This window comes from Bos indicus x Bos taurus, chromosome 2 (genome assembly GCF_003369695.1).
Source record: "Bos indicus x Bos taurus breed Angus x Brahman F1 hybrid chromosome 2, Bos_hybrid_MaternalHap_v2.0, whole genome shotgun sequence".
Classification (NCBI taxonomy): Eukaryota; Metazoa; Chordata; class Mammalia; order Artiodactyla; family Bovidae; genus Bos; species Bos indicus x Bos taurus.
This window is the reverse complement of record NC_040077.1, coordinates 89587798-89600094: the sequence shown is the minus strand read 5'-3', so window position 1 is coordinate 89600094 and position 12297 is coordinate 89587798. Positions and strand designations below refer to the sequence as shown.

At 37.6% G+C, this 12297-nt stretch overlaps 1 pseudogene; it reads left to right on the top strand.

Annotated features, from left to right (window-relative positions):
• The first annotated feature begins 10388 nt into the window (after nt 1–10388).
• On the top strand, nt 10389–11832 carry LOC113880996 (annotated as a pseudogene).
• Nucleotides 11833–12297: the final 465 nt, after the last annotated feature.

Genomic DNA, 12297 nt, shown 5'->3' with positions numbered 1-12297 from the left:
GGTGACTATAGCTGCTATACTGTATTGTATATTTGAAAGTTTACCAGAGAGTAAGTCTTAAACGTTCTTTCTCATCATAAGAAAAAAACTTCTGTGTCTATGTATGATGATAGGTACGAACTAAAGATTGTGGATCATATCACAATAAATACAAATATCAAATTATTGTGTTACACACCTGAAATGAACGTGTTAATTATGCTTCAATTTAAAAAAACTCAAATTAAGTCCAAATCAAACATTTGTTGAACTTATATCATGTGTAAGGCACTGTGTAGGAGATAAAAGAATAAATAAGGCAAGTTTTTCAAGGATTTATAACCTGCTAGAGAATAAAGCAAGTATAAAAATACCTGAGTTACAAGATAAGGCAAGATATATTTTTACTAGGAGGGTACAAAGTTCTGTGCAATTTTCAGGAGTGAAAGATCACTGTCAGGAATCAATCTCACTGACTCAAACTTCAGAATCAGTTCCAAATATAAGGAAACATTTACAAGCCATGAATGAAGGAATTAATACCTTGAGTTTAATCCTTGTGTGGCTAAAAATATGAATTGTGATGTTTCCTTGTTGGAAAATTATTTAGCATCTACAGATACAGTTTTAGTTTTAAGTTATGTTTCACTATAAAGCCTGGTCTAAATATAAAATCTAATTTTAAGCTTTTATATCTTTATTAAACCTTCATGCTCTTGGATTATGTTACTATCACATGGGATTCCTGGGTCCAGGTGATACCACTGCCTGTGAACCTGATTCTTCCTCAGTAAGATGATTCCATCTGTGCTGATATAGGGACTCTTTATTTTTAGGACAGTTATTGCTATGGTTACTGTGAACCATAGTACTAAAGAGTTGGCCTTCAGTACTATGTCTCTGAACAGCTAGTATTTCCCACAGAAACTGTGTAGCGAGAGAATAAATGAAATGAAATATATCATACATTTAACACAAGAAAAGCTATAATCAGAAAACATGCACTTAATTGTCAGCATTTAAATATATAATGCAAAGATTTTTTAAAAATCTCTTCACTCTTCTACAATAACATAAAAAATTCTGACCAACGTATTTAAAATAAGTACATTTACAAAGATATTTGATTAATTATCAAATCAGCAGGAAAATGCAAGTTAAATGCTGTTATTTCCAAATTCGGTTTGGGAACTGAGTAATTAAAGCAGGTGAAACATTTGCAGAGGGTATTAAATGTTTTATTTATAATTAGATTTAACTAATAAATTACAGATACTATAATTAGTAAGAATCCAAATGAAAAATATTTCTTTCAAGACATAATTTGCTTTGCAGAGCACTGTTTGAAACATGATTAAGAATTACTCTTTCAGTTTTAAAACAAAAATTGAAAATATAAGACTTTTCCAAATGACACAAAATCTTCAGATTTACATCTTTTTTTTTCTTGATTTACTTCTTAAGTGTACTCAATGTTCTTATTTCACATGGGAGTTCCAGAAACCTAAGTCTTTAGCCATAACAAAAATCCTTTTTAGTCAGTTTTGGGGCCACATTTCAAAAGAGTTACTTTTTAAAAAATTCTGTATGTGATATTTACCAGAAAAATATGCAGACCTTGAGACAAGATTTTGCTTGTTTTTTTAAATAGCTAAATTTGCTTGTTTTAAATTGTTTATATGTATCAAAGGTAATTCAATCTAATAAGCGACATTTAATAATTTAATGAGTTAGCATTTTGAATAGTTAATTATATTTATAATATATGATAAATGTAATAGTATATAAAAATAAAATACATTACATATTTTATATATAACATAACATGTTAAAACAAAACTCTTTACAGTAGACCCTTTCTAATAGAACTATTGGCAGGTAATGCAATTTCCATTATGTGGTCTAGTTTCTAAATTCCTAAAGCTGATTTTCTGCCCAAAAGAAAAATAAAAACACAAGCAAAAAAACAAAGAAACCATTTTCTTGTTGCTAACTGATATTGAGGTAAATCAGGATTCACATGGAGGACTGTAATCTCAATAATACAGCTGTTTAATTTAAATATCTTGAAATTCTAGAAATTCTGAGGACCCATGAGGATTATTTCAAAATTTGAAACTCATCTTACCAAGTGAGTGAGAGGTCATCATGAAATAACATTTAATTTTTGTTGCTAAACTACTAAGCTTTTATATAATAAGCTGCTGCTGCTGCTGCTACTAAGTTGCTTCAGTCGTGTCTGACTCTGTGCCTCAACAATATATTAAAAACATTAAAAAATGTGGGTTCTTTATTCAAAACAATAAAAAAAAACAAACAAACAGAAAAACAGACTATGTTCCCATGTCTATATTACACTCCGATGTTTCTGAATTGAGTCCTGTGAGTGAATGGTTGTTTCTGAATGTGATTAACTCTGGGAGCATTTATAAAAAAAATAAAAATAAGAACAAAAACTTAATCTGATGAGTCCTCTGAATGCTGTTTTCTAGTGATAGCTGAATACTCTGAGGAGAAAGTACAGTAAATCCCCCATCTTTGTCCTAACATTTTATATACAGTATGTAATATCATCTGCATTAGGAATACAAAAATATAGAAATTAAGGGCAATACAAAAATTAAACCTATTTTTAAGTGTTTAATTCAGTGATTTTTTATTATATTCACAGATATTTGTACCTTCACCACAGTCAATTTTAGTAATTTTTGTAAAACATAATTTTAAGTGTTTTCCTAATCATGATGACTACATGCCATCATTAGTTAATATATCAGATTTATATACTCTTCAGTTCAGTCGCTCAGTCGTGTCCGACTCTGCAACCCCATGAATCGCAGCACGCCAGGCCTCCCTGTCCATCACCAATTCCTGGAGTTCACTCAGACTCATGTCCATCGAGTCAGTGATGCCATCCAACCATTTCATCCTCTGTCATCCCCTTCTCCTCCTGCCCCTAAGCCCTCCCAGCATGGGTCTTTTCCAATGAGTCAACTCTTCGCATGAGGTGGCCAAAGTCCTGGAGTTTCACTTCAGCATCATTCCTTCCAAAGAAATCCCAGGGCTGATCTCCTTCAGAATGGACTGGTTGGATCTCCTTGCAGTCCAAGGGACTCTCAAGAGTCTTCTCCAACACCACAGTTCAAAAGCATCAATTCTTCGGCACTCAGCTTTCTTCACAGTCCAACTCTCACATCCATACATGACCACAGGAAAAATCATAGCTTTGACTAAATGGACTTTTGTTGACAAAGTAATGACTCTGCTTTTGAATGTGCTATCTAGGTTGGTCATAACTTTCCTTCCAAGGAGTAAGTGTCTTTTAATTTCATGGCTGCAGTCACCATCTGCAGTCATTTTGGAGCCCCAAAAAATAAAGTCTGACAGTTTCCACTGTTTCCCCATCTATTTCCCATGAAGTGATGGGACTGGATGCCATGATCTTTGTTTTCTGAATGTTGAGTTTTAAGCCAACTTTTTCACTCTCCACTTTCACTTTCATCAAGAGCCTTTTTAGTTCCTCTTCACTGTCTGCCATAAGGGTGGTGTCATCTGCATATCTGAGGTTATCGATATTTCTCCCGGCAATCTTGATTCCAGCTTGTGTTTCTTCCAGTCCAGCGTTTCTCATGATGTACTCTGTAAATAAGTTAAATAAGCAGGGTGACAATATACAGCCTTGACGTACTCCTTTTCCTATTTGGAACCAGTCTGTTGTTCCATGTCCAGTTCTAACTGTTGGTTCCTGACCTGCATACAGATTTCTCAAGAGGCAGGTCAGGTGGTCTGGTATTCCCATCTCTTTCAGAATTTTCCACAGTTTCTTGTGATCTACACAGTCAAAGGCTTTTGCATAGTCAATAAAGCAGAAATAGATGTTTTTCTGGAACTTTCTTGCTTTTTCCATGATCCAGCAGATGTTGGCAATTTGATCTCTGGTTCCTCTGCCTTTTCTAAAACCAGCTTGAACATCAGGAAGTTCATGGTTCCTGTAAAGTAATGCTCAAGATCATTCCAATAAAGCAAACAGTACAATTAAATATATATATAAAGCACCTTTTTCCAAGTATCATTAAGGTCTATATTTGATTGAAGTAGCAAGTTGATAATTGTAAATACATCCTATTACACAAGTAGTGTTCATTTCTGCTGTTTCATCTTGTCTATTTTCTGCAATCCCTTCTTCTCCTTTTTTTATTTTCTCCTGTTTCTTCCATTATAGTAACTGTCCACTTGGATAAACGCCTATTCTTTTCATGTTTTTGTCTTTGTATACATTTTCTATGGTCCCCCAGCATCCTCATGTTACTTTAAAAAAAATGTCTGAATCTGTTTCATTAGGTGTATCAAAACAGTTCCATTCAAACTACAAGTATATGGTAAAATGACTATATTCATTATTTCCTTTTTCAATGAAATATTACATTCCATACTTTAGATTTTTAAAAATCCCTACTGTTTACTTCAAGCATAATTAGAAAGTAGCTCTGAGAAAAGATCCAAAAGGATACTTTAATGGCATTTTATAGTACTTATCAGATACATGATAGGTAACATAATTTAGTGGTAACTTTGGATTATGGAGTCCGACCTGGATTCAAAATCTAACACTAGAACTTACTAGCTATGTCATCTTGGGTTTTGTTACTTTACTATGGACTTGGCCAACATACAAAAAGGGATAATAATACTTTTAATAATCATCTACAGTAGTCATGTATGGATGTGAGAGTTAGACCATAAAGAAGGCTGAGCACCGAAGAACTGATGCTTTCAAACTGTGGTGCTGGAGAAGATTCTTGAGAGTCCTTCAGACAGCAAGATCAAACCAGTGAATCCTAAAGGAAATCAACTCTGAATATTCACTGGAAGGACTGATGCTGAAGCTGAAGCTCCAATACTTTGGCCACCTGATGCGAAGAGCTGATTATTGGAAAAGACCCTGATGCTGGGAAAGATTAAGGGCAAGAGGAGAAGGGAGCGACAGAGGATGAGATGGTTGGACGGCATCACTGTCTCAGTGGACATGGGTTTGAGCAAGCTCCAGGAGATACTGAAGGACGGAGAAGCCTGGAATGCTGCAGTTCATGGAGTTGCAGAGTCAGACACGACTGAGGGACTGAACAACAACAACAACAGTGCTTACCTGTGAGGCTAGTAAACATATAATTAGCATTATTCTCAAATGTACTTTCATTTTAAGAACAAGAATCACATTTAATTGGCTCTAGTTCAAGTAATGGTAACAGCTAAGATGACAGTGGCTTGTAAGCTTTGCAACTCCTTAGAAATTCAGGCAATAATTTTGAAATTAAAGTATAAAGAAAACTTTACTTCTTGCTTCCAGCAAAAATTATGATGGACAAGGAAAATCAATTCTAAGACTGGAGAACAAAACTGTTATTCTCTACCATAAATGTATCAAGCACTGAATTTTCCATTTTTTTCTCTACCTAACAGAGCAAATGAATTTATAATTAACAAGAAATTCAGTTTCTTTAATATAGATATGGCTATTTAGGTTATCTTCTTGAGTGAGCTTTGGCAGTTTGTCTCTTAAGGACATAGTCAATTTCATAAAAATTTATTGGCATAAAGTTGCCAATAAATATTATTGTTGTTTTAATGTCCCTATGGGATCTGTAGTGGTGTCTCTTCTTTCCTTACTAATATTCCTGACCTGTGTCTTTCTTTCCCCTTATCATTCTAACCAGTGCATGCGTGCTCAGTGGCTCAGTCATGACTGATTCTTTCCAACCCTGCAGAGCTAGAGATCAATCTTTTCAGCTGTATGCCATGAATTTTGCTATTTGTGTTTTCATTTCATTCAATTAAAGTTATTTTCCAATTTCCCTAGACCTTTTTGAGCAGGGGGTTATTTATAAGTGTGCCATCCAATTTCCATATATTTGTAGATTTCAGATGCTATTTTTATGCTAATTTCTTCGTAGCCTGAGAATATATTTTGTTTGGTTTCAATCCTCTTAAATATATTATTTTATGGCCCAGAATATAGTCTATTGTGGTAAATGTTTCATGAACATTTGAAAAGAGTGCTCTACTCTTTTTGGGTGGGTGGTGTTTAGTTGCTAAGTCATGTTCAACTCTTGGGACCCCATAGACTGTAGCCTCCTGGGCTCCTCTGTCCATGGGATTCTCTATGCAATAATACTGAAGTGGGTTGCCACTGGGTGGTGTGGTCTATAAATATTGTATCAAGATATTTAAGGGATTTCCCTGGTGGTCCAGTGGCTAAGACTCTAAGCTCCCAAATACAGGGGGCCCAGGTTCGATCCCTGGTCAGGGAACTAGATCCTGCAAGCTGTAACTAAAGATTACAAACACACACACACACACAAATTCGTCACTCAAGTTGTGTCAAACTCTTTTCGAACCCAAGGACTATCGATGCCAGGCTCCTCTGTCCATGGAACTTTCCAAGTAAAGATTGCACATGCTGCAGCTAAAAGAGTTTGCATGCACACTACACTGTGTGCTGCAGCCAAGGCCTGGTGCAGCCAAAAAAAAAAAAAGATGTTAGTGTTGTTCAAGTTTTTTAGAACCTTACTAATTTTCTATCTACTTAAGAAGTTCAATTACTAAGAAAGCACTATTGAAATTTCTAACTAGAGACTTGCGTATTTCTCTGTCAGTTCTGCTTCTGCTTTATACTCTTTGAAGTTCAGTTCAGTTCAGTCACTCAGTTGTATCCTACTTTTTGTGACCCCATGAACCGCAGCACGCCAGGCCTCCCTATCCATCACGAACTCCCAGAGTCCACCCAAACCCATGTCCGGTGAGTTGGTGATGCCATCCAACCATCTCATCCTCTGTCGTCCCCTTCTCCTCCTGCCCTCAATCTTTCCCAGCATCACGGTCTTTTCCAATGGGTCAGCTCTTTGCATCAGGCGGCCAAAGTATTGGAGTTTCAGATTCAACATCAGTCCTTCCAATGAACACCCAGGGCTGATCTGCTTTAGGATGGATTGGTTAGATCTCCTTGCAGTCCAAAGGACGTTCAAGAGTCTTCTCTAACACCACAGTTCAAAAGCATCAATCCTTCAGTGCTCATCTTTCTTCACAGTCCAACTCTCACATCCATACATGACCACAGGAAAAATTATAGCTTTGACTAGATGGACCTTTGTTGACAAAGTAATGACTCTGCTTTTGAATGTGCTATCTAGGTTGGTCATAACTTTCCTTCCAAGGAGTAAGTGTCTTTTAATTTCATGGCTGCAGTCACCATCTGCAGTGATTTTGAAGCCCCCCAAAATAAAGTCTGACACTGTTTCCACTGTTTCCCCATCTGTTTCCCATGAAGTGATGGGACCAGATGCTGAGATCTTTGTTTTCTGAATGTTGAGCTTTAAGCCAACTTTTTCACTCTCCTCTTTACTTTCATCAAGAGGCTCTTTAGTTCTTCTTCACTTTCTGCCATAAGGGTGGTGTCATCTGCATATCTGAGGTTATTGATATTTCTCCCAGCAATCTTGATTCCAGCTTGTGCTTCTTCCAGCCCAGCATTTCTCATGATGTACTCTGTGTAGAAGTTAAATAAGCAGAGTGACAATATACAGCTTTGATGTACTCCTTTTCCTATTTGGAACCAGTCTGTTGTTCCATGTCCAGTTCTAACTGTTGGTTCCTGACCTGCATACAGATTTCTCAAGAGGCAGGTCAGGTGGTCTGGTATTCCCATTTCTTGAAGAATTTTCCACAGTTTCTTGTGATCTACACAGTCAAAGGCTTTTGCATAGTCAATAAAGCAGAAATAGATGTTTTTCTGGAACTCTCTTGCTTTTTCCATGATCCAGCAGATATTGGCAATTTGATCTCTGGTTCCTCTGCCTTTTCTAAAACCAGCTTGAACATCTGGAAGTTCATGGTTCACGTATTGCTGAAGCCTGGCTTGGAGAATTTTGAGCGTTACTTTACTAGCCTGTGAGATGAGTGCAATTGTGCGGTAGTTTGAGCATTCTTTGGCATTGCCTTTCTTTGGGATTGGAATGAAAACTGACCTTTTCCAGTCCTGTGGCCACTGCTGAGTTTTTCAAATTGGCTGACATACTGAGTGCAGCACTTTCACAGAATCATCTTTCAGGATTTGAAATAACTCAACTGGAATTCCATCACCTCCACTAGCTTTGTTCGTAGTGATGCTTCCTAAGGCCGACTTGACTTCACATTCCAAGATGTCTGGCTCTAGGTGAGTGATCACACCATCGTGATTATCTGGGTCGTGAAGATCTTTTTTGTACAGTTCTTCTGTGTATTCTTGCCACCTCTTCTTAATATCTTCTGCTTCTGTTAGGTCCCTACCATTTCTGTCCTTTACTGAGCCCATCTTTGCATGAAATGTTCCCTTGGTATCTTTCATTTTCTTGAAGAGATCTCTAGTCTTTCCCATTCTATTGTTTTCCTCTATTTCTTTGCATTGATCACTGAGGAAGGCTTTCATATCTCTTCTTGCTATTCTTTGGAACTCTGCATTCTTTCCTTTTCTCCTTTGCTTTTCGCCTCCCTTCTTTTCACAACTATTTGTAAGGCCTCCTCAGACAGCCATTTTGCTTTTTTGCATTTCTTTCTCTTTGGGATGGTCTTGATTCCTATCTCCTGTACAATGTCATGAAGCTCCATCCATAGTTCATCAGGCACTCTATCAGATCTAGTCCCTTAAATCTATTTCTCACTTCCACTGTATAATCATAAGGGATTTGATTTAGGTCATACCTGAGTGGTCTAGTGGTTTTCTCCACTTTTTCAATTTGTCTGAATTTGGCAATAAGGAGTTCATGATCCGAGCCACAGTCAGCTCCCGGTCTTGTTTTTGCTGACTGTATAGAGCTTCTCCATCTTTGACTGCAAAGAATATAATCAATCTGATTTCTGTGTTGGCCATCTGGTGATGTCCATGTGAAGCCTTCTCTTGTGTTGTTGGAAGAGGGTGTTTGCTACGACCAGTGCGTTCTCTTGGCAGAACTCTGTTAGCCTTTGCCCTGCTTCATTCTGTATTCCAAGGCCAAATTTGTCTGTTACTCCAGTTGTTTCTTGACTTCCTACTTTTGCATTCCAGTCCCCTATAATGAAAAGGACATCTTTTTTGGGTGTTAGTTCTAGAAGGTCTTGTACGTCTTCATATAACTGTTCAACTTCAGCTTCTTCAGCGTTACTGGTCTGGGCATAGACTTGTATTACTGTGATATTGAATGGTTTGCCTTGGAAACGAACAGAGATCATTCTGTTGTTTTTGAGATTGCATCCAAGTACTGCATTTCAGACTCTTTTTGACTATGATGGCTACTCCATTTCTTCTAAGGGATTCCCGCCCACAGTAGTAGATATAATGGTCACCTGAGTTAAATTCACCCATTCCAGTCCATCTTATTTCACTGATTCCTAGAATGTTGATGTTCACTCTCATCATCTCCTGTTTGACCACTTCCAATTTGCCTTGATGAAGTTCTGTACATATTTAAATTTTTATGTCATCTTAATGAACTGACTTCTAGAATCATAAAACACTCCTCTTAATAATATCTGTTGTGTGATATTAGGTAGCCACTTCAATGTTCTTTGCACTACAACTGAATTCATTAGCATTTGCACAGAATATCTTTTTCCATTCTTTTACTTTTACCCTATGTCTTTATAGGGGTTTTCACATACACAGCTTATAGTTGGGTCTTGCATCTTTCCCAAGATGCCAATCTATCTTGTAATTGGAATGTTTCAGTTTAACTTTTAGACCATTTATATCTGGTATAATTACTAATTTGATTAAGCTTAAATCTAATCTGCTATTTCTATTTGTCCCACTGCTCTTTGTTCCCTGTTAAATGCATTCCTTATCCTCTTTTGCAGTCTTGTTTATGACTCCATTTTAGCACATTCCACTTACCATTGACACCTTATTAGGAGTTCATCTGTTTCATTTATTTAGTGATTTCCCAAGTTTGTATTTATAAATAAGAAATTTACAAAGAAAAAAAAAATCACCTTGGAGTTTTATATTAGCTTTATTTTTCAAGCAGAATTATTACCCATCTTCAGCAAGCTGAGTTTTAAGTCTAAACTATTAGGGATTTAATTAAAATTTGGAAATTCAATGACATGGGGAGAATGTCTATTGTTAGAAAATACAGGAAAAAATGTCAAACTTCTCACTATGTGAAAGAATTAGGACTAAAGAAAGAGTAGAAAGTATCATAAGAAAAACTAACACGATAGCTGCACATGTTATCATAAACAAGGCAGTCAAGTATTTTATAGTATAAGCTAGGTCCCTTACAGAGGATGGTAAAAGTAGCAAAGTCAACTCTTAAAAATCTGGGGACTTCTTTCTGCCCGTGGATGCCACGGAGAAAGCATTGTTGGAAGTCTCCACTCCCCAACCCTGCCCTGCCGTCATGTCTAAGTCAGAGTCTTCCAAAAGCCCCGAAGAGCTGCGGAAGCTCTTCATCAGAGGATTGAGCTTTGAAACAATCGATGAGAGTCTGAGCAGCCATTTTGAGTAATGGGGAAGGCTCACAGACTTGTGGTAATGAGGGTTCCAAACACCAAGCACTCCAGAGGCTTTGGGTTTGTCACATAAGCCATGGTGGAGAAGCCTTGCAGCCATGAATGCAAGGCCACACAAAGTGGATGAAAGAGTTGTGGAACCAAAGAGGGACGTCTCAAGAGGAGATTCTCAAAGACCTCATGCCCACTTAACTGTGAAAAAGATTTTTGTTGGTGGCATTCAAGAAGGCACTGAAGAACATCACCTGAGAAATAATTTTGAACAGTATGGGAAAATTGATGATTGAAATCATGACTGATCGAGGCAGTGACAAAAAGAGAGGCTTTGCTTTTGAAACTTTTGATGACCATGACTCCGTAGACAAGATTGTCATTCAGAAATACCACACTGTGAATGGCCACAACTGTGAAGTGAGAGAAGCCCTGTCTAAGCAAGAGATGGCTAGTGCTTCATCCAGCCGAGACGTCGAAGTGGTTCTGGAAACTTTGGTGGTGGTCATGGAGGTGATTTCCGCGGGAATAACAACTTTGGTTGTGGAGGAAACGCCAGTGGTCGAGGTGGCTTTTGTGACTGCCATAGTGGTGGCGGATATGGTGGCAGTGGGGACGGTTATAATGGATTTGGTAATGATGGTGGTTATGGAGGAGGCAGCCCTGGTTACTCTGGAGGAAGCACAGAGGCTATGGAAGTGGTGGACAGGGTTATGGAAACCAGGGCAGTGGCTATGGTGGGAGTGGAAGCTATGACAGCTATAACAATTGTGGAAGTGGAGGTGGCTTTGGTGGTGGTAGTGGAAGCAATTTTGGAGGTGGTGGAAGCTACAATGATTTTGGCAATTACAATGATCAATCTTCAAATTTTGGACCCATGAAAGGGGAAACTTTGGAGCAGAAGTTCTGGCCCCTATGGTGGCGGAGGCCAATACTTTGCCAAACCATGAAACCAAGGTGGCTATGGTGGTTCCAGCAGTGGCGGTAGCTATGGCAGCAGCAACGGCAGTGGCAGGTTTTAATTACTGACAGAAAACAAAGCTTAGCAGTAAAGGAGAGCCAGAGAAGTAACAGGGAAGCTACAGGTTTCAACAGATTTGTGAATTCAACCAAGCACAGTGGTGGCAGGGCCTAGCTGCTACAAAGACATGTTTTAGACAATACTCATGTGTATGAGCAAAAAAACTTGCACTGTACTTGTGACTAATTGTGTAACAGGTTATTTTAGTTTCTGTTCTGTGGAAAGTGTAAAGCATTCCAACAAAGGGTTTTAATGTAGATTTTTTGCACCCATGCTGTTGATTGCTAAATGTAATAGTCTGATTATGACGCTGAATAAATGTCTTTTCTTTAAAAAAAAAAAAAAAATCTGGGAACTTCCTTGGTGGTCCAGTGGTTAAAACTCCATGCTTCCATGGCAAGGGACATGGGTTCAATCCCTGGTCAGGAAACTAAGATCCCACATTAAAAAAAAAAAAAAAAAAAAGAGTACACCTATGTTCATAGCACTATTATTTATAATAGCTAAAATGTGGCAGCAACTCAAGTGTCCATCAGCAATCCAAGTGTTCATTGATTAATGAATGGATAAGCAAAATGTGGTATATACATAAAACAGAATTATTATTCAGCCTTAAAAAGAAAGGAAATTCTGACATATGTAACATAGATGAACTTTGAGGACATTATACAAAATAAAATAAGCCAGTCATAAAAAGACAAATTCCGCATGTTTCTACATAGAGTAGTCAAAAATCATAGAGAAAGAAAGTAGAATGATGGTTGCCAGAGGCTGAGGGGGGGATG